Genomic DNA, 26,068 nt, shown 5'->3' on the forward strand with positions numbered 1-26,068 from the left:
CAAGTTATCTCCCGGAAAGATCTCTACAGCGGGAAATGGACATGAAATTTGGAACTAGGGATGTCAGGTGTTTCTGCAGACCGGTATCAATATAATTGGTAGAATGAAAGATTTAGTGGGAGTAAAGGAGGTAAGACGGGACAAAACTGACACTGAACCAGCAGACAATTCTGTGGAATTCGGAATGTTGATCATCACTTCGTGATGGAGTTCTTCATACTTTAGCGAATCGTATAAGCCAGTACTTCCCAAACCTGGGTAAATTACCCAAAAATGGGTAAAAGTGGTTTTTCTTTGGTTAACGACACACCTCGGAATACACATTACACCCACATGTGTGAAGTAGGATTTTCCACTCTTGCCTTCATAAAAACACAAAACGAAACTGTTTGCTGAACCCCGAATACGATGTGAGGTGTGCGGTGTCTCCAATTGCTCCCAATTTTATGAAACTAGTAAATAAGATGGAGCAGTGGCATTGTACTCATTAGCTGGGACCTGGGTGGTGAAATATTCATGGTGAATAATTACCAATTTTTTTGTGGCTGCCAAAATGTTCAGAGATGTTTAAAATAAAGACATTTCATCAAACATATTGTTTGCTTCCTATTTTTTACCGATCTCTCTTCACTTGTCATGCGTTTTCTGTACGGTTAGTGTTTTACCTACATTGGGTAAAAAGAACTTTCAGATAAGAGATTTTGGGTAATGAAGGAAAAAGTTTGGGAAGTATGTTATAAGCGATCCAGAGGGCAGAATTTGATAAGTGACTGGAACGAAGGCGAATGGCGCAGCGAGAGAGAGAGAAATATTCAAATGGCTGCTGCTTTCACCTTGAAGTAACGAAGCAATACGCACATCAGTTCATTGAAGTTGTGTGACTCACGAGGTCACGTGACTGTAGATGCGCAGAAGCATCCAAAACGTGGCTTACATCGTTCGTGTCACTGTAGGTACAGGTCATTAAGGAAAGTTTATGTGACATTATTCTGAATGTGCATGGGCCGAGTGAAAGTAAATTGTGTTTATACAAAGGACAACTTATATAGAGAACTAGAGCATGCAAGTGGTCATTTCGGTAAGTACCACATAAACGTTTTACTAGAATATTTAAGGTCAGGCTTGGAGAAGGAAGAGAATTTTCGAGCCAACAGTTGGGATGGAAAGGGAGGAAAAATACCCTGGTATTTCTTTTGATGGAAGAGACGCAGATTTATTATGAAGTACGCGGGCATCACGAAAGTTTGGTATGCACATATTTTATATTAAGAAGCAAAAATATGCAGAAGTTAACAAGTTTCATGTCGGAATTTAAAATAAGTTTGCAGATTTGGCAAACTTGGTTGTTCATGTCGACATAAATGGAATTTGGCAAAATATTGTAGAGAATATAACAATTTCAGCCAGAGAGTCTTCGTCATTACGATTTAAAACACCGTAAACATTGATTTGGACGAAGAATGTTTAAGATTATTAGTTAAAAGGAAGAAGGTTTCGTTGTAGTGGTTCCAGAATCCAAGCCTAGTGGAGATAACTGGACAATGTAAGACATAACACTAGTAGAACTGACAAGTCCAAAAGAAGGAAATGCATGGAAGATAGAATTTGTGCTGTTGAAACAGACTAAGAACAGAAATACTACAGATCTGTACGGAGGCATACATGAATTTAAGGAGGTTACGAATGTGGAAGTAACGCGGTAAAAAATGAAATAATTGTACATCGGGATAACGTTATAATTTAGACTGAAATACGTACAGCACAGCCATAAATACCCGAGCCTCTCTTTTGCGAGGTTGAGTTTGTTGTCGAAAAGGTGTAAGGTGTGTGGATTGAATTTATCTGGCTCAGGACAGGGACCGATGGAAGGCGATTGTGAACACGGTATTGAACCTTCGGGTTCCATAAGTAGCGGGAAATTTCTTGAGTAATTGAGGCTTTTGTTAATTGTTCCATGGAGTTAATTACCTCCCTGACTAGAACCGCTTTACCTCCTCACTCGGTCGGGTACTGCTGTGATTTAGATTTGTTGACACGTTACAGTCCAGATATCACGTGTCCTGGCTTGGCTTGCGTCTGATAATTGGCTTTTATTCCTGGTTGTCAGTGCCCCATTTAATTCGATCCCTCACTGTCCTCCCGTTGCCCCATTGCACAGCCGTGTAGCATTTATTAATCCCGATGTCAACACCTTTCTCGTTTTGTAAGTAGCGACCTCTCCCGCTGCTAGCCATCATGCATACCAGAATGTAGTATTCATTCACGACAAACAATCCGTCAGCTACCATCACATTTTCATATTTGGAACATTTATATATTGATTGGTATGTAGTTACGTAAGTACACAGGTCTGGGCGGAGGGATATATTCGTTACAGCGTATTAATATTTACGTTGGTTTTAAACTGAAATAAAAAGAGCTTGAGCCTGTCGCTTGGCTGGCTGACGTTTGTCGATTGTCATATAGTGGCATATAATGTACACGGTCGCAATGTGGAAATATCTCAAGTTGTTTACGTCATGAAAGTGGATTATTGCTTACATTAAGTATGTTGCTAATTGGTGCTTAGAACTGAGGTTGTTATGTGAGACGACTGAAGCAACTACAAGCTGCAGCTATCACCCTTCCTGTAGTGGCTCAAATGTGGTCATGTCACGTGGTGTAGCTGTGTATCTAGGAGACTCATTACCACATATTCCATGATTGGTAGTTCGTGATTCAGGAATTTTAACGAAGTAGGTAATTAGAGAAATACGTCATCAGTGAATCCAGGGAATATGTGCATGTTAACTTTCAGTTCCAGAACTCATCTCATAAACTTTACAAATTACGAAATATTCATACAGTACTACAATACTTGTTGACGGAAAGTCTTTGAATGTGTTGTACATTTTGGGTGGTGGGGGCATATAGCACACATACAGATGAAAAATTCATACAAAATTTTGCTTGGGAAAGGCATGGACTTAGTTGAGTGGATCATGGAAATGACTTAAACCGGAATCTGCGAAACAAGATACGACACTTACCATGTGCGTCTGTAATTTGTCAAACATATTCCAACGCCTTTGCTGTTTTCTTATTTTTCAGCATACTGAAATGTCTGTTAATATCCATAATCGATCACTCACTACACTGAATATCACGTCATACGCGGAGCCTAATAGTTAATCATTTATCACTTTCATACGAAGAGCAAACATTTTTTACCAATGTAAGAAATAACCATTTCTGATATTCTTGTCTACAAAAAAATCTCCTGACTCAGATACTGCACGAGCTAAGCTAAACTAGATATTATACACGACGTTTCGGAAGTTGGCTCTAAAAGCTTTTTTCGACCGGTCGTCATATTGGAATATATTTTTACGTGGTTCTATTTGTTATTGTTAATTTTTATTGGCTGAGGTTTGGTGAAATATTTTCGCGTAATTGTGGCGTAAGGAATCGACTATTGCCGCACCTGAAGTAAAAATTTGTGCTAAGTTACCTGAAGCAAATATTAAATGAAGCTCAGGATAGTTTGAAGCATGAATCAGTTTTCCTGGAGGGTGTTTGGTGTGCCTTATCAGTTCGTCCGTGGCATTTTGCTCTTGAGATGAAAGCCTCTGTGTTAACTAAACGCAAACTTGAGCAGGTAACACTGTGGAAGTGCGTAGCAGCAGGGACAACATTTACTATGAGAAACACAAAGCCTTTGTGTATCGCAAACTGTTGTTTAGGGGTTATTAATTTCACATTATTCCTTGGGGGAAAGCAGTGAACCTGTATTCTGTATGGGTTCAGAGAAATTGTTCGCTATGCAGTTAAACCATCTGAATTATTAAACATGGCGGATATGAGCAATTTATATCTCCACAGATTGCTTTCCTGAAGTCCGTACATGAAGTAGTCTCTAAGGATTTGGATTGGTGTCGACCGGAAGTATGAAAGCTTTCTTCTAGTACGAAGTTACTCCCTATTTGCGGGTATTTTGATCAGTTATTCAGAACTAAATATGAAAATCATAATTCTTGATTAACGGAAGGTTTATCATCACATTTTTTGTTTATTGTCTCACTTGCTATTTCTTAAAAAATAAGTAGAAGTGAGGCAAAGAATGGCATTCGAATTGAAACGGTTTTATGCAGAGCGAGTATGCATTGCCTTCGAAAGTTTTATGTGCCATTCTTATTTCAAGCGCTTGGCATGTAAATATAGTACTATCGCATTCCGTTCTGTGCATTAACCGTAGAAGAGCCAGTTGCGTGCTGGGTTTTGTACAGCATTGGTTGTAATGGAATAGAATCACGTTCAGAAATTGATTTTTGAAACAAGGTATGGGATGAAGGAAGAAGAAAGAACGCCTATACAATGATTGTTGTGCAGACTGCGTAACAAACATTCGAAGGCGTTGAACATTGATCTTGTAGGCCTACTGTAGAGCTTTTGTGGTTAGAACATGTTTGGAAACGTCTGCATTTCAATTTTTTCTCTCTTCCTTGTTTTTATTTCCACCTTTCCATCTATCAGTCTCCTTGTTTTGCTCGCTCTTACACACCTACACACTACGGTTACATATTAGAAACAAAGATAAATCCTCGTATTCCTTTTGTGTGAATTCTATGTTTACAAGCAGAAGGGTATGGGCCAGTTATTGGTGGTATCTCCTCTTCCCATATGTAGGTCACACTACGTGTGCAATCGATTATTGTAGCGTGACATGCTCACGTTGAGTAGAGCATGAGATACAGCTGGAGAAAATGAAAATTTACTACCCAGAGTCTGTTTACTGGTCATCAAGCCTGATGCCTGCCTAGCGAAGCCCGTTAAGTGTGCGTAGTATGTTATGCATTTGGATACGTGGTTATAGTTTCTCATGTGTGCTGTATATTCTTGCGCGTAAGGCAATAGGGAAACAACATTTATTTTACTGACCACTGCCTTGATTACGGAGGCAGCAGGCATGTCTGAAACGTCGGTAAACTTCTACCAGACTACACGGCGCAACTACCCAGATAGACTCACCGCTGTGAAAACCTCCAACCCCACTTTGACTGGCCTTGTTTACGACTTGCGTATGAGGATAAATGATTCCAAATGCAATTTTCTGTTCCTCCGGGGGCGTATGAAGTCGCCTGAAAAGGTTACAAAACCGTAGAGCTGCTACTCTAGTTGTTTTTACTGATTCACTACAAGATCAAGTTTATATTGAACAATTTTTACGGAGACTTGATTTTGATAGGTTGATTTAATGCGTAGGGAATGTAACAGGTACCGTCATGTTTGTAAGCTCAAAAGCTTGTATATTCGTTAATATGGAACATAAAACGTTTCTGTCACTGCTTCAATAGTCCGTAGTTCAGTAGTGTCCATACTATGTATTTGTTTAAAAATCATCTGTAATATAATTTTTCAAACCCGTTTTTTTTCTCGAATTTTGTGGTACGGGATTTATCGTCCTTTGATACTCTTGCTGATAGTCTGCAATAATCGGTTTTCACTGTCTACAGTTTATTTGGTTAGTTTTTAAAATGCCACACTTCTAAGCCATATCATATAGTAACTTTTATTGTTGTCTTTTCGTATTGTCTGATTTTCTTCAGAAGTTTAAACTGAAATTATCTTTTTTGTCATCATCAGAACAGGAGTTTTCTTGCCACGTGCTTCTCTTTAGTGGCGTCACACTACGCCTGATAATCGCTTCAACAGCTGGGAAGATATGTAACACGCCAACTGTAGAGTTCTTTTCAGAATGTGAACCCCGACAGAAAATACTAAGTCACCGTATAGACTGAGTTGCGAAAACAAACTCTACACAGTTCGTAAACATTGGACTTCGCGTTCTGGCATTTGACGCGCATTTTCATCCCACACCAGATTTGTTTTCATTTATCTTGGTCTTGGGGACAGACGTGTGTGTAGCCAAGAACTTTGATTGTTCACTGCAGGAAATGTTATTCTTCTTGTTCTAATTCACTTTCGGACTTAAAATTAACCTGAGAAATAGCTTGTTTTGGATATCTGGCGTGGTCCTTGGTTGGGAGGTCAGGCATTTTGAAATAAAGCTTTACAGATTACGTGCACAAAATGAGGAGTAACATTCATGCTCCAATTCGGTAGTTTCTTAGGCTGTTTAACAATGCTGTTTCGGCTACATAGGTTTTGTGGGGTAGGATGTGGAATGAGATAGGAAAATGATGACGACTTGTGAATAGGCTAGTATTTGCAAGGCTGTTTGAGTGAAATGTCCCACCATTCACCTGTCGAGTGAGAGGAACTAATGGAAATCCTAAGACAGTTTAGTCGGTAGCGTCGTCGAGATTTGAGTACGTTCTTTCGGAATACATGTGTACAGCGTTATCTCTCTATCAGATTATTCGCTGTTCTGTTTGCGTCCATCCCTGTGTGTGTGTGTGTGTGTCTAAACCCCTATATTTACGTGTTTCACGATTGTCGTTCTTGCCTGTTCAAATTTACACAATGGGGCTGATAGGCGGTTAAAATTATTCTGCAATGTACGTAGAAAGTAGAAGACAAAACAGATTTCTCGAGGTAATTAATAATCATTTCCTGAATTAATTTGTTTCGTGTCTGCTTTGTGCGTGAATGTTATGCTACTTGAATGAGCGAAATGTCTATCCCTTTGAAGTGTGATGAATGAGGGTACCTGCGGGTGAAAGTTGATAAAGATTAAGTAAAGTAAAAAGAATACTTAACTGAACTTTATGCTCATTTGTTGCAGGTATAAATCTATTGTTGCGAAGTTGCTCTCATTATAAGTAGTCCAGCAATGCGTAAAAAGACAGTTTTTCTCTAATTCGTTAAATATCCCTGTGTTGTTCCGTAGCAAAATATATTTCACATGAAAGCTGTAGTTCGTGATGAGACCTACATTTTATACGCGGCCCTGCCTGTCTTTTTCTGACGAATGCATAAGACAGAGAGTGTTAATAAATTAGAGTAGCGGAAATAAAATGTGTATGGACTTTCGATCCATTACACAAAATGAAAAAGGAGAAAAAATCCAAAACGCTAAGTTGTTATTACTAAATTACGTCATTGTTGCAAAGATAAGTTGTCAAGTCTTTTAACAAAATGTACAGTAACAGAAGCCCTTTTTAACATAGAGAATTGTATTGTATAAGCCTACGTCTGAGAGGTCGCAACATGGAGTAAGTTTGAGTTTAATTCGTAATCACGCGGAAGCAAACTTCCTGGTAAACCATATGCAGAGGACATGAAGTGGGCGAGCATACAACACTTCCGGTTTGAAGGTCCTCTGGTCGATTCTGAGGCTGCTGTGTGTGATTTCACAGACCTCGTAGCAGTGGAATATTAGGTCGTAACCCGACTGTTACATACACGCAGGGCTGTAGTGACCGAATGATTCACTGTGCCTATCATTGACAAGTATATATTTATTTAATAACCTATCTTTGTTATAAGTTTTACCACGCAAAAAATGTATTCAACAGGTTTTTCGTAGGCTCGAGGCAAAGTGCCTACTGTGTTAATGATTAATAGGCCCTGTATGTTAATGTGTCTCGTCACCAGACTACAGGGCAAAAATCACCAAAGAAAGGTATTTAATAAATCCTTTGCACGTGTGGCGAAGTCCACATATTTCTGAATGACAGTAAGAAATCTGAATCGCTTGTCCATCCCATGTATCGTTCTTGATTCAAGAAATGCGACTGTACAGAGTATGAGGTTCGTTCATGTGTAATTGTTTCATTTGCCCCACTTCTGTTACGTTTAAAATACACAGAAGAAACATACATAGACGTTTAAATATAGTTCGCTCAGAAGTTTATGAACACAAAACTAACAGGCAACACAACCATCGAAATCGAGAACAGAGGTTAAATAAATGCATCAAAAGCAAAGGTTTAAAATAGAAAGTTGCTATAAAATCCATGAAATAACACCACTTTACAACAGAGTTCCCAAAGCTGTATATTTTCTCTTTGTGTGAAAGTGCTGGATCCATGTAACATTGTACAAAATAGCTTTGTTTCAGGCCGTTTCATAAGGTCGAAAGTTACATATGAAACGCATATAAACGTGCCCCTGTATTCATTGAAGATAGTAGTAATGAAACTACGTAGAAAAAGTTTTACAGAATAATTTACGCCTGTAGCTGGCTATTAACTTACAACGACGTCTCAGTCATTGCGTAATTTGTAGTTCCTTTCATTTTTGGTCCTGAAGTTAATCATGCCACGTCTTGGGGTGTGATAAAATGCATATGTACTGTCCTATTTTATTATACCATTTTACCGTCAGGAACCCTGTTGGCATAACGGATAGACAGACAGACGACCTAGTTATGGCTATATAGACCAACCAATTTAATTATGAGGGAATGGAAGTACAGATGTTCAGGTTTTGTGGCTTTAAATTTGGTGTTTATTTACAGTCTGTTTCTTGATATCTGGGCAGTTGGCACAATAGTAACCGAATTGATATTCACTTGTCAGTCAATCAGCCTACGAGATAGTAAATATAGAAGATGGCTGTAATTTTAAGGGCTTGCTGTTGGAAGTTATACTCATCTCTTAACCCTCTTCATTTTGCACACAGTCTGTTTGTGGGATTCTTATCATACTCAAAATACACATCGGATGATTTTCTTAAATATAATCAACAAATTTATCTTTGTAATGACGAAGTGTTGTGTTTTATTTGCGGTACTGACTGAATAATTAAATATTATTTAGAGTAGCTTCGGTTTCAAAGGGTTAAGATTGGGAATGTTATGAACGGTGTGTAGATAATGGGGGTTTTGAAGGTGGTGGTCATGACCTGTTTGAATGTACTATCAATAGGAAGGAATGAGGAAAGCCATGAAGAACCTGTATCCTGACACTGAGTATCTCTGTCGAGAATAGAGTCTTTTACCTCACAATTATAAAGTTTAGGTTGTTACCATTAAACTAATATGCTCGGTGGATATGCAGGGATCGGGGAGGAAGTGGTCGTACCGTCATTTAGAGCATTTTTGTGAGAAACGAAATAAACAAATTCGCTCATCGGAAATTACAGCTGGGAAGTTGGCAGAATGAAAATACTCGTGGAAAGTGGAAAATTTGATGGTTTTTATTGATTCTCTTATCTTGTAACTGTAAGGTACTATAGCGTCGATTTCTTTGGGATGATTATGAGTTGTGACTGAGGAAGGATGCGGAGGTTAAAACAGCTGTGACCTGTCTTAAGGTTGTCTCTGTCAGCCTGATGTGATTGAGGAAATACTTCAGAATGGAAAGTCCTCGACCTGGACTCGAATCAGGTATTTTCCGATTACGAATTAGGCGCATTGCTGCTCGATCAAGTATTGTCTAATTTAAAAAGCTGTTAGTTAATTTGCTTTTGTGTGGACCTGTATGTCTACGCACGAGAATCTTTTGCCATATACATAAAATATATTTATTAATTTTTCGTTGCAAATTCTGTATTGGGAATAGAAAACCGATGGATAAATATAACAGCATATGAAACGTTCCAGGATTTAAATAAAATTATTTAGATTCTCCATATTGCTTATCTCTGGAATAATAAATGACATTCCCATAGACTGATAGGTTTGCCTTTGACATTTCCGATTGTTAATTTTTAATTACAGAAGATGCTTATATAATATTCCCTAAGTTACGTAAACAATTTTGGTATAAACAGTTTTTATTAACGGGGTTAAACAAGAATCTTCTAGACGGAAAAGTATTTATCTTCTGAAGTGGACGAAAGTGTTCATTTACATGTTACTGAAAGCTGGTTTTTATTGCCAAGAAAACGTATTGTTATGTTTTATAAAGACTAGACAATGATGTTGTTTGTTATTGTACGTGTTTTGGTCGGGTGAAAATATTATCCGCCTATATTCGTGCGTTTTTAGATATGGAAGACACTATTTATAAATATGTATGCATATGTACTAACGTCTTGTTTCTGCGTAAGTAGGCTACAATTTGAAGGCGGACAAATATACGGCGATTAGTGGCCGTTCGTCTAGAGAATTATTCTTAAAAGAGGACTGCTAGTTCACACACAACGTACTGTCACTTAAGCCTTGACCTACCCCATGTGCATTTAGTCAAAGAGCTTTCGGAGATATTTTGTGCAGTTGGACTATTTTTTTTTTGGTATTTTCCAACATTTTTATAATTGTGCAAAGAAAAACCAGGCAATAGCATTAAATTATGAAGACTAATTTTTATTATAGTACATGTAAGACTATGTATGAAAATTGATTTTGAATGCGTAGAATATTAGCTGCGATTTTAAAGTTCGATCTGAAATAATCTCTTACGTCTGCCCTAAAATATTCTTCTTACTTTCTGCTTAGTTCTAAACGTTTTAAACATTTCTATAAAATAGTAATAGGAAGTATCTGTAAATTACTCTTACCTTTTGGTCAAGCGCCAAGCTTTGGTTTACATCAAGTTGGTAATATTTAACACGTAATCAGGATCTGATATGTTTGCCCTTATCTTCATGTAAAGCATATTTTATACGAAATTCGTATGATTAGTTTTATTAAATTTTATATTTCACTCTGAGCAATTAAATTTAAACAACAGGTACATTTTTCGTTATTTTAACAAACGCCACACGAACAATGTAATTTCTTAACACAATCGTATGCGACACATTACGTCCTACAAGACGGTATCATAAGACAAACAAATTACTTTACAACCACTGGAAATTCTTAGGAATTTATAGTCGACTATCATCTTTGAAATCGTTTGAGACAGTACTATAGGACGTGAGAATCTTGTTGATGAGCGATAGTAGCTTCGTGATTGCCGAAGAGGTCCGCTGGACGTTTCCTGCCGCTAACAGCACACTGGCTGGCTACTGACTGAACGCGAGAGTACACACCTCGTGGGGCCTGCTCGCCAGAACATCGATCTGCTCATGTCACAACAGTTCCACCATCTGATAGCACAGGACATTATCATGGGCTTAATCCAGCGCCAGACACACGTAAATCCAGTCAGCAATCCTATTATATTTTGTGTGAAACAGTCACCTAGGTAGGCAAGAAATTCCTGTATTTTATGGAACTCTGAAGTTTTACTAACGTGTTCACTAGAACCCGACAAGTTCGAGGCTGTGTAACATTTCGTCCACAAGGTGGCATTTTGTGAAGTGGCTGATTTCATTTCTTTAACGACGACTTTTCAATTGGGCCCTAACCATTTGGGAGACCTTTTCCTAGACCGTAGGGTGACATGCATCCTAAGGCAATATGTGTAAAGGGTCCACTGACGGACTTTTGTTAACACGTCAGTGAACCATGACACCTCATAAAAAGCGAGGAATTTATTGACTAGGATATGCGACTATTAGCTTCTCAAGAAGGAATATATTCCATGGCATTGATTAATTAAGGCGGTAGATTAATGATTGTAGATTTCAGTTCGTGTTTATTTGAAATTTGAGGTTTTCGCAAAGGCGAAGATGTCCGTCTGGTCCTGTGGGTTGTTGTGATGTGTAGTTTTGTAGCTGTTTTTCCTAGACATACTTATTTCGGAAGAATATATCGAATGTATCTTCAGGGTTTGGTAAAGAGCACAGTATTTTCAAATTCGTTGTTCCTGGCCTTCTTATTTCATTAATTAGGATATAACTAGTTTGATCTGAGGTTCTCACAGTGGTGAATGCGAAGATGTCTTTTGGGTTGTAGCGATACAACCCAGAAGAAAGCCCTCTTAGATAATTGCCTGTCAGTTGTGCAAGGAATTAGCTTTTGTTACGTAACTCCTAGGTTGCCTCTCACGTCACGGAAGTTTATTGAACCCCGTCCTGTTCATGTCTTCACAGCTTCTTCCCTAAACCGCAAACACAGTTGAATCTGTTTCTGTTCTGAAGTAGGAATTAGCTTCCGTTAAACCCACTACTGACCTTTGTCTCTTTATGACATCGGAATTGTCCGACTGAAATCTGTTTATAACTCTTAAATGCTTCAGGTAACCTTGTGGCATCCCTTCTCAATACGTCTGATGCCAGTTTATTGTCTGTAGCCGAGTATTAGTGGAAGGTTTGTACTTTTTCAAAATGCCGTCATGTTGTTTCTTGATATCTTTACCTACATCATGTCGTGCTTAGTATAAATCGCATTTCACATGAGGGTGGCCATCTTCTGGGTTGCGTTCACATGACGATTTTAAGAACATCGTCTTCATCGTCGTGATAACCTCAAATCTCGTACATGTTCTGCCGTTTGCCTGTGAAGTATTTAGCGAGCCTCGGCAGTGAGGAGGTTCAATCTCGGATTGTTCTGTAGAGCCAAGAATAATAAAGAGCACTGGTGTTTAATCCTGGCTTCCATTTGGTACAGACTTACTGCGAGGCTGCTGGTGCAATAAAGTTTGCAACAGGTTTCTGACAGCTCAGTACATTTGTCTTCATAACATTCCACCTGACTACTGAGCCAATTCTCCACTGCTTCTTCCAAACTTTTATGCTCTAGTTGGACTTGGCATTCGAAACGGCAGAGTTTTACATTGTTTTAGAAGTTTGATTCCTTCCTGTTTTCGTGATTAATTAATCACTTTACATTAGGTCAGATTCGATTTCTCGTAAGAAGAGTTCAGATTAAAATTGTGTTGGACGAGGAACTGCCACTTCCCTTCGACTTTAAGGCCATCTAGTGAACTGTTTGACTTCCGGGCTTATGGACCGTACAGGACTCTCTAACCAGAAAATGTCTCTTAATGTTACTGGATTTCTGGACTTTGCCCATCGTCTAGTATTCTTAAAAGAACGCAACACATCGACATTTCCTTCCTCAGATGAAAAAGTGTGGTGTACTGGATGGGACAGTGGTTGAGATTAGCTCTTCTTATAACGCAGTCAGAAGAGTAGGCGCTGCCCTGCGGATCAAATAAGAATGAATTTGAAACCAGTGTCCGAAACTGCCGCACCCTTAAAAACGCTAGACGATGGACGAAGTTCAGAATCCAGTGACACAAATTGTAACATATCATCGTCACAATCTTTCAAAATTGATAATCAGATTCTGTGTTTATGTAACGTAACTAGTTTTCACGAATTTCATGATGACTGAATTACGACGGTATAACCATATACATTGTTTTATATGTCCCCCACGTGCTGCATGTCCGCCAATCTTACCATCCTTGATTTGGTCATCATAATTATATTTGGAGCTCATTATGCATTTTTCCCAGCCTCCTGACCCTTGATTTCTCTTAAGACCGCTTATTCTCCTGTGTTTTTCCCGTATCGTTTCACGCCCATGGGAAAATAAAATACAATCATGGACGATTATAATCGACTGGCAGTTCTAGTTTAGTTTTTCTTGTTACATTCTGTCAGTCATGAGCTTTATTTGTACCAAGTACCCTAAAGGGCTAATTCGAAGGGACATTTGCCTGTATGGAAGTTCTGTGTGCGTAGAACTAAACTGTTTGTTGTATTAACATCTGTTGGAGTGTTTGGATGTTGCGACAGGGACGGTTTGTTTTACAAGTCGATACAAATCACGTCGGCTTATAAGTTATCTAATCACATAAGCTGTGTTGTATCTGTTTATTTTAGGATTTTCCCAGACTTTTACACTCCGTAATCCTCCATACTTATGTGTTTTGTTATAATTTGTTCTTGGCAATATACCACGTAAAACAGTAGACTGTGAAATTTTTGTTTTACAGGTACGTAATTATGGCTATGCTGTGAGCTGCTTATCAGCGTTAGTACTTTGGAACTGTGGTGGGATGCTGAATCTGGAGTAAGTTCAACATTTTAGTTTTATATTGTATGCATTTTTGTAGGTTTAAGGTCTAGATGTGTAACTGCATGAATTTTAAGAGCTTTAGGGTGTGAATGTGTAAATCTGTCGAGTTTATTTCCAAAACTTTATAGTATGTGTACAGAAGTGAAAGAATACAATTCAAAAGCTTCCGCTATGGACTTACTTGCCAAGTAAGTAAACATCATTGTGTGTTTTAGTGTCTCGCAGAGAGATTGTTTCTACCAGTTTGTCTAACCATCGAAATCTTACGAATCGATTCACGAACAGGGATTAAACTTGGCACACAAACTATGTCAAGACCGACAATGAATTCATTCTTGGGTCAGGTCGATCTAACACATCACAAACTGTGCGAGAGAGTGCTTTTCTTGCTGAGACATATTTGGTTTGAGAACACTCGTATTTAGTACGGTTTTCTCTCAAAAGCAGGTTTTCCCGCCCCAGTATCCTATGAATGCGTCTACGTGTGTTTGTTTCTGATATAACTTTACGAAATTTATTATGGTACTTTGTGAGTTAATTGTCCTTCATTTAAAATTAGTAGTATTTCACATTTCTACGGAAGATGCTATTGTTTTTAGGACTATGGAAATCCGTTTATACCTGTTTAACGCTGTGACCCGTAAACTACAGCGTGTTGAAAACTACGTCATATGGAACTTACGCAGGCTTGATTTTGAATATTGTTCCATTTCAGTATAACGATATTAATTTGAAGTCAACACACAGGCCGAGATATGATATTGCGCTCTTCTCACGTTTATGAAAAAGTCCTGTCTTAATTTCGTGGAGACGAAATTGTTGAGGTGTTTTATGATTTGAAGTCTAAAGTGTACTTAGGTTTGTTTGATACGTGAGGACGTGGTAGATGAAGCTTCTAGCATGCATGGGAGCTATGACAGATGCATATAGAATTTGTCGTAAAAGCTGAACGGAAGAGGCCACAAGGCCTACCTAGGGACATATCGGAGGGCACTGCTACAGTGGACTTGAGAGTCACAGGGTGTTAGGGGGTGGACTGGATTTATCCGCCACAGGAAAAAAACGCCCATTTGTGGGTACTTGTGAACACGGTAATGAATTCTGGTTCCTTAGGAGACAAGCAATTTCGTGATTGACTGAGCGACCTATACGGATTTTATCTTTGCTTTTCTCGTTTTCATGTATTGTTCTTGACACGCGTCTTACGTAATTCAGTATAGTTCAGACGTTCAAGTAGGTCAGGTACCTGTAGTCAAGTCTGTCCACTTCTGCTGGTAGTTTTAATCCTCTGACAGGGTTTTCTTCGTTTCTATTTCCGATTATCGCATAACCCAGTTCTCATACGGTCGTGAGTTCAAATCCCGCCTGGTTAATGGATTTCTTTTCCTTGCTGTGTTATACTATGAACATCTAGATCTGGCAAGGGGCTCGTCACCCTTGCAAGGATTCCAAACGTTTGTCAGAGTAGGATTTAGGGAGCATTACGTTAAAGGAGCCATTACTTGAATCTGGCAGTTTTGAAGATGGGGGCAGTACCTTCCTCCGAAACGTTATTACCACCCGGACTACCACAGTTGGTGTATTGACCTCCGAGGGAACCTCAAATCTCAGATCAATTAACTTTTTAAAATAATTGGGCAGTTCCCATGTGTAAGTGAAACTTGCGTTAAGAATGGCAATGTTAATACCGTTCAGGCGACGGAATCGAATTTTAAGTGCCAAGAAATTGTAAGTGAAGAAAAAGGAAGGCATTAGAAAAATACTCGTCTAAGGAGTGGACTGTAACAGACTGACGGAACTACCTGCATAACAGAACCATAGGAAGCGTATCAGAGAGAGTAGTGGAAAGTTTTAGGCGGCTTCAGGATAATGCTTCTAGGCAGAAGAGAAAGAACACAGGTTGGAGCCATCAGCCACGCTTTGTAGTTCACCATTTGCTTGCGTTGGTTAATGGGCGTGGGTTTCTAACTCTGTAAGCGAGGGAATAACAACGAACCAGTCGCGGTACTAAGCAGAGTAAATTGATCCCATGAGGACAGCTCTTGTGTGTCGCGGGATGGACATTTGGCTTCTATGGCTTTAAGAGGAAATTGAACCGAGTTGTACAGAACATTGTCGAATTTGTTTTTGTGTGTTTTGTTGATTGTAAGAACGTTCTTGAAGTTTAATATTGATAGTTTTCTTGGACTTTGTCCATTGTCCTGTATTCTACAAATAGATCACTACATTTGTGGATGTGGTTCTGGATTTGCTCCAGTCCTCAGATGAGTGGTGTCTACTCAGACTTGACACGGTGGTAAATCCTTCTCGGGCCATCAGTCCGAATCAGAAGCCTTACGTTCTGTCTCCGTCAGGATGACGCAAGTTCTTACTCGAATTTTCGAACATCTTCAGTTACGTTCTTCCCTTAGGGCACTGGTGGTCAACATATGTACCGTGGATTTTTATAAAAAGTTGTATATTCGCACGTTACGATTAGGAAAAAGCAGTATCTTATCTTTCGCAAACAGAATTCGTAAAATACACACACGCTGTTCAACACCGATAGTTTTTCCAACATGCCCTGCGAAATTTTGTGGTGTGCTGTCATGTTTCTTTGACAAAAAAGAATGTGCCGCCAGTGAAAATAGGTTGCGGAACACTGCCTTAGAGTAAGCGGCCAAGATTAAAAATTAAGTTCCCTTTGTCTAGTAAATTGTAATCGTTGCGTGATACTGAGTTGTATTTTCTACGTGATAATTTTGTATTTCTTTTATTTTGTATTTAATACGACCATGAAATTAAATTATCTGCTGCCCGCTATTTTAAAAGTTCTCTGGACCTTTAGAAGGATTCAACAGACCTGCTGCAGCCGTCACCTCCTACCTATTAGGAGAATATTAATGATACGGAAGTTACAGCTTCGGTGGTCTTCTAATAATTTCCAATTGAGTTAGCTGCAAACAACGTTCAATCCCTCCGCGATTTATATCTGAAATAGTATTGTGGGGTGGGGTACATGGAGAAACGCTTTCATAACATTTGCTTACGAAACCAGGCTGGTTTGATTACATGATAACCGTACTATAATTGGAAATTTGAAAGTTATTACTAACAGAAACTTCACGCTGCCGGTGCTCGAATTTAAAGTCATATAAACATTTTTAATATGAAATTCCGTTCTTTAATTTTACTGTTGATTTAATGTTGCAATATCTGGCAAGACTGCTGGTACATTTAAGGATTGAACAAAAGTGTCAGGTGTAACAGTATAATTAGATGGTGCTTCGCCATATTTACGCGACTCTCAAATACAAAATTGGCTTATTTCATGTTTAGATGTTTTTATATGTGTGGTACTGAAACCCATTTGCAGTTTTGGTACAGTTACAATTGTAAAGTCTCGGATTTATGGTATGGGTGGTTAAGAAGCGAAAGGGTGTAATTCATTAAAGTTTTTACAAAGAAACAAGTTTGTATTAATTCACCTTGTGAAATGAAATGTGCTTGTGAGAAATGTTGCTTAATTAAGCTTAATTAACATAATGCATCTGGTTAGTTCCCATAGCCGGTCTGGACGCGATTGTAAGAGAAAAGCCTCGTACTATACCGGGAATCGAACCCCAGTCATCTGTCCTACAACCATTTTACTTAACTAACTGGCACAGCCTTTCTTAATTTGTAATAGTTCTAATATTTAATGTTTCGGAAATAAAATAATATTTTGAAAATAATGGTAGAATATATGTATTTAATGAAATCATGTTTCTGAAAATAATTTTTATTTATTAAAATGGAAGGATGGATTGTGAGTAACGTAATAAAAAGCAGATGTTTTCCTTCAGGCTTAAGAGTGATTTGGTGTAGAATATATACACGCATGAGTGTTACGTAGAACCAAATTTAGCACAAAAGTGATAACGTAATTATGTTGTTGTGTATCATCAGTCTTCCGAATGGTTTGATGCGGTCCTCCATTTTCGACTATCTTGCGCCAATCTCTTCATTTCCACATATTTTTTGCAGCCCACATCCTCAAAAATCTGCGTCACATATTCCAATCTTTGTCTCCCCCTACAATTCTTCCCTTCAACTGTTCCTTCCATTACCAAATTAACCAATCCTGGGTGCCTCAGAATGTGTCCCACCATCCTGTGTAGTAATAAATATCACAAATGTTTCGAAATATGTTTCGGGACCAAGACTAGCAAATATAATTTACTTTCGCGACATCATTACGCCCACAAGAAGAATACCGTTGGTGCTTTTTACTCATTGTAGAAGCTATTTATCATTCCGTCTGTTTGTAAAACATTGTGTGTAAAACCATGATTTTGCCACTGTTTTGTGTGGTTCTGCAGTGTGGTCTCTTGTTATAATAGAAGGACGTAATGAAGAGTGAAGTTCAGGAATATTTTTGGGCCTCAGAAGAATGAACTAAATGGACGATTATGATGCTCCATAGCGAGGAACTTCGTTATTTATACAGGTCGCCCATTGTTAGGGTAGCGATGTGTAGAAGCCTCATTAAATAACGTTGTAAAGAAAAGGGACACACTTCTCGTAGGTGAACGGTTTCATAGGTGTAAACTAGTTGGAACGGCTGTGTTCTTATCTGCAATGCGCTCGAGCGAGCTAGGCGTCTGTCTCTCACCGTTTCCTGTTATGTGGTTGTCTGGGAGCTAGTAATAATTTGCTGCAGACAGAATGAAGTTTGCCGCCATAGGAACTTCGTAAGACTCACGAGAGAATGCTTCTGTTACTGTTCTAAATTTAGATTTTATTGATCCCGTTTTCTCATTCATATTTCATTCTCTGTGGAACTTCAAAGTCAACTTCAGAACAGAATTTTTACTTCGTAATCAGTTTCCAACGTCTCTCAGAAGAAACTGTTTCGTGTGGTGTAACTTTGCCACTTCCCTTCGGTTTTTATTGAAAGTATTGGCATGGCTGCCTGACTTTAGCACTGCGTTACTGCATCAAAGTCTCTGTAAACAATGTAAGATTTAAATTTACATTTGGAAGTATGTTTAAGATTTCTTCAGCCAGTAAGCTATAAAACGTCTCTACTGTGGTTATCACTGTTTAACAACCGAATTACATGTAAATGAATTAAGCACCGATTCTTTATTTGCAGAGAAGTAGCAGGAAAACAGCTGAAGAAGAAAGTGTAATATGAAATTGAAATCTTCCCGTCCTTGTTATTAAATTTGTAACTTCAAATTACAAGAAATTTTCCTACTTACAGTACACCTTAAAGATTATCTTTTCTCCGTATCTCTGGTTGACTATGACTAGGTTTATCGCACCTAAAGTAATATTTGTGTTTCGCTATGTCGTTGCTAGGCAGCTCTTTAGTTCGTAAAACAATCACTAAGCGACTCCATGGTGATAAATAATAGACAAGGCGTATGATACTTTACTCTTTCACACTTCTGGTAACTTTTTTATGGTCAACAGGAATGCATATTCATAAAATGGCTACGATAAACCATATTATTCCAGTACAGTCAATTTAAATTACGGATGAAGAACGTGCCCTTCCATTTGTCGTACACGAAAGTGAAATTCATTAATATTCTTACAAGAAACGCGTTTTTCTGATGCTCTGTGCGTGTTGTCCACTTTGTTCTAACCAGTATATTTGAATGCAAAGGCAATCTGAAATAGCCTCTGTTTCGGAGCTTATGTTCGTGTTTCTCTAGGCAACCGGCCCTGGAACTCGGCCGGGAGAGAGTTAGGGAAACCGACTATACTTTGTCTACTCGGGAGATGTGATTACTTAAGTGCAGAGGCAAGGAGAGTGCGTCATGACGGTGCTTGAGGATGCAGGCTGTAGTTTCCCTGACAGAACTTATGCACCTATCAGGGATGTACATGTATTTCTGAAGCGTTGCATTCTAGACGGGTTGTGTAGAATTTTCAACACTTGGACCGCGGTATTAAAGTATTTCTTACTCTCTTGTGAGGAGTCCTTGCTGTATGATTCATGCGTCAGTATGCATTTGTCGAATACGATGCTTTCGTCATTTCCTGCGAAGAAGGAGAGCGCGGGACGCATTCATAAACCGAACAGGAAAACAGGAAAGTCATAGTACATCAACCTTTATCATATTTAATGACATTCCCTTATTTATACGATGGAAGATATCAGCGTAATGACTTGAAATTAGCAACTATATTTTCAAATCGTTGTATCTAATCGATTATTTTTTTTTAGTGATATTCGATTATTTGTAGATGATGATCTTCGTTTAAACCGTAAATATATTTCAACAGTGACAACCGTGGGTCGGATCCTTGGTGTGAGTGTTGATTTATTACGCCACATTTATGTTGGACATTGTTCTTTGTGTGAGGCATCTTTAACGTAAACCACGTTCCCTGATTTGGGCTGTTCTCTTGTCGTATGGTGTCTGATTATCATAATGTCCACCCGAGGCTGTTGCAATTATCTAAAGCTTTAGAGTACAAGTTTAATATTGAACAGATCTTTTAGTGCAGCCCAAAGAGTTCCCAGTAATTTCGAAAACAAAATACAAGTCAAAAGGGAATTTCTGCTGAATTGAAAACGAACGTCTGGATCTTTGTGAGGCAGCGATTATATCCGCTTCAACACAGATGGGAAAGAGACTGAAAATTACTTCTGAAATGCGCTAGATTCTATTTACCATGTTTCTGTGTCCGTACATCCACCTGTCGGCTGTGTCATCAATCTATCCACCTGTCTGTATAAACTTTCACTGGTCCAGCCACGTACCCACTCATGTGAAGTTTTATCCTTTCGCTGCGCCATCCTCCCATTCATTTATCAAATTCATAAACTAACAACTTTCAACTGAATTTTTTAAAATGGACTGTATTGAAATGATTATATCCTCATGTCTTGTGACCAGAACATAGGGCAAAACCCCCATAAAGATAACTGAATGTGACGAAGCTTAAATAATTGCGAAAGGCAGATTTCAGGAACATCTATTGTGGAATCAAATGAGTTGATTATGGTGAATGGCCAAGGATTTATTAAAAAGTGGATACAATATATTTAAATTTATGATCTGGTCGTTTATATTTCGTGTCTGAGGTAAATCGTCACCGGAATGCAGGTAGCTGTACCGATGCACCAACTTGTAATTTACTGTATAAAGGAATAAATTACTAATTGATATAGAAGTTTTTTGATTTTGGTTGCCTCTGTGAACGACTGGAAACATGGCTTTATCAAGGGTTGGTGTTAATACTTTTTTGGACTTGGCCCATCGTCTTGTATTCTAAAAGGAGAACAGTACGTTTTGGTAGTTTGACCTGCTTTCGTCTTCAGGTGAAACTACTGATCGTTCTATGGAGTTAATTTGTTGGTAGGATGTTGAATGAATATCCAAGTTTTGTTCTTTTCTGCTAAGTGATTGTTCGTTTCTGTTTTGGAATTTGAATACTGTTGATCTTAAATATGGACTGACTACGGACTGGACGACCGGGGTTCGATCCCCGACAGGGGCAGAGGATGTTTCTTCTCTGCATCCAGACCGGCTCTGGGGCCCACCTAGTCTCCTGTCCAGTGGGTACTGTGGTCCTTTCGCGGGGGTGAAGTGCGGCCGGGGTGTGACGCTTACCACTCACCCCTATCTAGTGTCGAGATTTAGAAAGAGTAGGAGCTACACCTCCCCCCCCCCCAAGCACCTACATGGCGTGCAGCGTGACAGATTTACTTGACTTTGCTTTGTTCGGCTTGATCCTAAATATGAAACATACTTTCTCTACAGGCTGTAGGTGTGGTGTTCAGGTCTCGTAACAGACGGGCGGGAGGGGGGGGGGAAGCGTGCGAAAACAGTAAAACACAATTTTCGTACATCAAGAGTATTTAGAGACAACTGATGCCGTTGCAGTCCTGTTCTGTCTGCTTAAAATGTGTGACCAGGATCAGTTATGTTTATGTTGGTCCTGTATCGGAGGAGGTGTTTCCATAAAAATGTATTTGTGGACACGTCCATAATTCTAAACCATTTCAAATTTTGGATGCGGCTACACCGGTTCACGAGCTTATGTGAACACGTAATTAATTAGTTGCATTCAAGGTTCTCACGGCGCTGAGTACGAAAATGGCTGTTTTCTGTGCTGTAGCGCCGTGAGTATGGTAAAAGTTTACCAGCGTTCCGTCATCAGGACGAGGAGTCGGGGGTTTTTGATCTCCGAACAGAGCGATGAATAGCCTTCCCATAGTCGCCCTGATGACGGAGACAGTATAACTTCTGAAACGTTGGTTAACATCGACCAGACTACACGACGCAACAACCCAGAAGACAGCCATCTTCAGACTCACCTCTGTTAAAACCTCAAATCCTACATTGGGAGATTCTTCTTAAGAACTGATTTGGGCTACTTTCCAAAATCAGAATGTGCAGGTTACTGGATGTTTCTGTTGTATTTTGAATAGTAAGAAGACGTCAAGAGACCATAAAACTTCGTTTGTGTATCTCTATTTTAGTGTTTCAGTGCTTTAACGAACAATACAATTTTGAGGTTTTCAAGCATGCCCATGTGTAAACATTGTTAATACCTACTCATGTTTGTACTGCGTGATGAATTGTCATATTGGATGACGGTTATTGTTTCGAACAACGTCACTCGGGAGTCCAACGTCATAATTCATATCGTTTCCTAAGTAGCGCTGTATCGGATGTAACATAAATCGAAAATCAATATTATTTAACAATTCGAATTCCGTGTCGGTTATATATTGATGATGTTTTCATATTTAATACTTCGCTATAGCAGTTTAAGGATGAAAGGGTTGTGTTTAATTATTCGGAAATATGCCTGTATATTTTGTATATTTAAACGGCGTCAGTTGAAAGAGTTAAAATGTTCAGATTTCTGACTAAGATTTATCAGGCGTTATTTTGTTTCTCTATTACGGTATACTAACGAGGTACGTCCATAGGAAGTCATCGTTCCAATCTGAGTAAATCTCTTCTGAGAATCCAGTCCTGCAAATGAAAGAATTTAACTAGAGACTAGGTTGTATACGCCCAGAAGGTCTTGCGACCGGCTTGGTCGACACAGGCTTTCCTAGTTTCTCTTTGTCCCGAAGCAGAAACTAAATCGTGTGTCCACTTGCAACTGCACGCTTCTCGTACAGCCCTGCAAAACGTAATCATAAAAATTATCCATCCCCACTTTCATGTAAGTGTTAATTAAAATGCGTATAGACTATCTTTTAAATTATATAGTGGCACGCAAGCAGCAATGGCCTGTCGACACTTTTCTGTTCAAAGCGCTGACAGAAACACGCTGACTAACGTGTGAGACGTGTTCTTATGAAGTCACTGAAAATCGTCCCAAAATAAACTTCTTAAGAAACGAAAAAATATGGGGAGAGTGAGTGAGAGAGAGAGAGGGGGGGGTGCACCCATTTTACAGGATGAAGAGTACAAGATTTCAGAGAAGTTTTGAATAGGTTCTTCATAAGTGACAACTAGATTTGTACATATGTCATAGGAAGAGAATGTGGACTATATATGGGGGGGGGGGGGGACATTACCAAAACGAGTTTGATTTACCGTGCCTTTGGAAGAAGAAATGCTGGTAGACATCTCAAACATTGGACAGAAGCCGGAATTGGCTTAAAGCCCGCCATTAAAGGGCATAAGGAGAAGGAGAGGAAATGAAAGTTGTCAGAAGAGCACATTGTCAAAGAAGGAAAGTTGTAGAGGAACCTTTGTAGGTAAAGTTTAGATAGAAATTGACATTGATGTTGCTACAAACTACTAAGAAAGCAAATTGTTCATTGGGTGGAGTTGGAACTGCATTAAGTTGTAAAGCAGAGATTGACAATTAATTGAAAAGTATAAAGAGCGAAATGAAGATAAGCAACTCATTACCAACCACAACTACACGAACAAAGTAGGGTTTCAACCTGACAGGTCTCGACTCCATCCTTCTAAGACATAATTGAAGTTTACAGAGTTAACACGTAGTTTTTCTTTTCCGTGGGCCGAAAAAACAATTACTACAAAATATACATCAAGAAGTTCCATTCTCGCCCAGATTTATAATATTCATAACAACTGACTTGCTGCTCTGCACATACGTCTTTACGCGGCATATTACATTCGTGTGGGAAAATTTGAGTGCATGTACAATCTGTATAAAACTCCTATGAAACAGTAAGGATGCGCGCTTTGTGTTCGCCATTGGTGTCCAGAAACTGAAATAAGGTTCTGTTGTTTGTGGTATCCTAACGCCAATAATTTCTTTATATTTTTACGATGGTGTGGGGTGCCTTTGTGGAACTGCGACCTCTAACGGGTCCATTGTCTATCCTCCAGATGTTACACGGGGGAATTACAGAGCATCAGTGGAAAATCGAAGGTCACGGAGAACAAACTGTCCCAGTGCCACTTTGTCCAGCACAAATCTCAGTTATAATTCCGTGACAGCGAACCCTGGACTCCTCCGTCAGAATCCCTGTGCTGTGACACTGGCGATGACTTTACGTAGACTCCATAGACCTGTGTGCCAAGAGACTGTGATGTCAGTATAGAGTTCTGTATGCGACTAGCGTGTCTGCTGTGTTTCACACGACCGTCTGACCGCAGTGACGTTGTGTCGGACATACACGTTCGAATTTTACGTGTCTCTTCCGTTTTATTGTGACAGTGCACAACACTTTCAGACACCGAAGCAAACTGTACTTCGTGAGGAGAATTGTATGGAATAAATCCTACTGTGGATCCAGGCAAGGAAAGCGTTTTCTTTTAGAGTGAAAATGTACCCACTAAAAGTAATCAAACGAGTTTTTGTTCTTTCTCTGTATGTGGCTGTGTATGTAATGTGAGCGCGTATGGCATTGCCTGTTTTCAAACATTGTTTTCTTTCAAATATTAATTAATGACGTCATCATGAACCCGATAGTGGGTGAAACGTGGTGGTTGCGTACACAGGCAGTCAGTTTAAATCGTGACAGGTGTTGGAAGCGTTTCCTGCCAAATCAGTGCGATTTGAAATACAGGTGTCCCAAAAAGTTGATACACACAACCATTGTAACATTGTGTATACGTATTTTTCGGACTCTCTGTATGTCTGCATTATGTATGCGACTTTGCAGTTTTGTATACACATGCCTGCAGGTTCAAGTAAGGGTTAGTGCTAACACACATATTAAATAGTACCGAATCTACCCTGCATACTGTGATACATTCTATTGTCAATAGAGATCATCAGCAGTACATATATTGCTCTGCAAGAACAACTATTTATTGCTTGTAATTCCTTATGAATGTATTTGGCTCTTTTGTGTACCTCCCCCTCCGCCGAACACATTAATTGTTAATAATTCATGACATTTAATAAGTAACTGCATTGCAGATAATTTTATTATGTAATTTATTTTTTATTATTATTTATTTAGTGTTCTGTCTGACGACAGGTCCATATGAACAGGATCCTTCCATCCTTTTCTCGGACTGGGACCTGTTCATATACGTTCTTGGCAGATGATCCAGAAGTGGTTTGCCATTGCCTTCTTCTGTGTGTGAATGGAGTAATTGTTGGGATGCCACGGAGAAACCGGGGAAGCCCCCGGAGGAAAACTCCGTGTTTGCCTAGACCACGGCCTTGTAATTGTATTTTTATTTCTTTGTTGGTTGTTAGGTGATGTTACAACGGATCGCTCTTTAAACATCGCATACTTCGTGTTAAACGTGTGTGTGCATGCGTGTGTTTGGTTTTTGTCTGCCTTCGGGGTTTATGCGTGCGCGCGTGACGCGGATCTAAATGTTGACCCCGTTCCCCACATCGGGTGTCCTGGCTGAGGTTTGTACAGATGGAAGAGATTAATGTGCAGTACCCGGGTGCCAAACCATCCGCTTCGACTACGTCACTAGCTTGCGGGTAGAATGAAAACTAATATACCACGTAAAACAAAGACATTACCGTCATAAGAACTGAACGAACTACAAAGTCTTGGCCCTGGGAAACATTGGTTTTTGTATTGACAGTATGTTTTCTCTTTTCTGCTGCCCCTCCCAGCCCTCTGACCCCTTGCCTTTTACTTACAACGGACGTGGAACTCGGATTCCTCCCCGACTACTGTAAACCATCCTCACTACCCCGTTGTTCACCAAGTCAAGGTAGTATAACTACTTCATTTGGTGCTGAAACAAACTAGAAAACTAATTCCATTGATGGAACGATGGTTATACAAGCATTTCATCTGGTGTACAGAAAAGTCACGTAATTTAAATTAGTTTTATTTAAGTTTGGGTCCGATAAGTCGAGCGTACTTGAGCTGTTTTACCCCCATGGTATAGCATATCTCGTCTTCACATTGTGTCGTTAGATTTG

At 39.2% G+C, this 26,068-nt stretch overlaps 2 protein-coding genes and 2 long non-coding RNA genes across 7 annotated transcripts in view; 2 read left to right on the forward strand and 2 right to left on the reverse strand.

The window, feature by feature from the left end:
• Nucleotides 1–10,898, reverse strand: part of LOC110836612 (phosrestin-2) — an 89,841-nt gene extending 78,943 nt beyond the window's left edge. The window contains exon 1 of the mRNA XM_022077997.2: nucleotides 10,387–10,898. The gene's annotated coding sequence lies outside the window, so the exon portion shown is untranslated. The remainder of the gene's footprint in view (nucleotides 1–10,386) is intronic.
• LOC110836614 (14 kDa phosphohistidine phosphatase-like) overlaps nucleotides 1–26,068 on the forward strand; it is a 143,915-nt gene that overhangs the window by 81,906 nt on the left and 35,941 nt on the right. The gene's annotated exons all lie outside the window — the stretch shown is intronic.
• On the forward strand, nucleotides 809–25,031 carry LOC147875076 (uncharacterized). 2 transcript variants are annotated; one of them, XR_015535495.1, is made up of 3 exons: nucleotides 809–1,078; nucleotides 13,662–13,738; nucleotides 24,052–25,031. It is a non-coding gene; the product is annotated as an uncharacterized LOC147875076 (long non-coding RNA). The 2 variants fall into 2 exon arrangements; XR_015535500.1 differs by lacking the exon at nucleotides 24,052–25,031 and adding an exon at nucleotides 21,845–23,055.
• Nucleotides 17,520–19,090, reverse strand: LOC147875077 (uncharacterized). The gene is made up of 3 exons (XR_015535501.1): nucleotides 18,970–19,090; nucleotides 18,378–18,711; nucleotides 17,520–17,875 (listed from the first exon to the last, which is right to left on the reverse strand). It is a non-coding gene; the product is annotated as an uncharacterized LOC147875077 (long non-coding RNA).

The sequence above is a fragment of the Zootermopsis nevadensis genome, unplaced genomic scaffold (assembly GCF_977971745.1).
Source record: "Zootermopsis nevadensis isolate Lab colony 2312 unplaced genomic scaffold, Znev_1.0 Znev_ptg000002l, whole genome shotgun sequence".
NCBI classification, from domain to species: Eukaryota; Metazoa; Arthropoda; class Insecta; order Blattodea; family Termopsidae; genus Zootermopsis; species Zootermopsis nevadensis.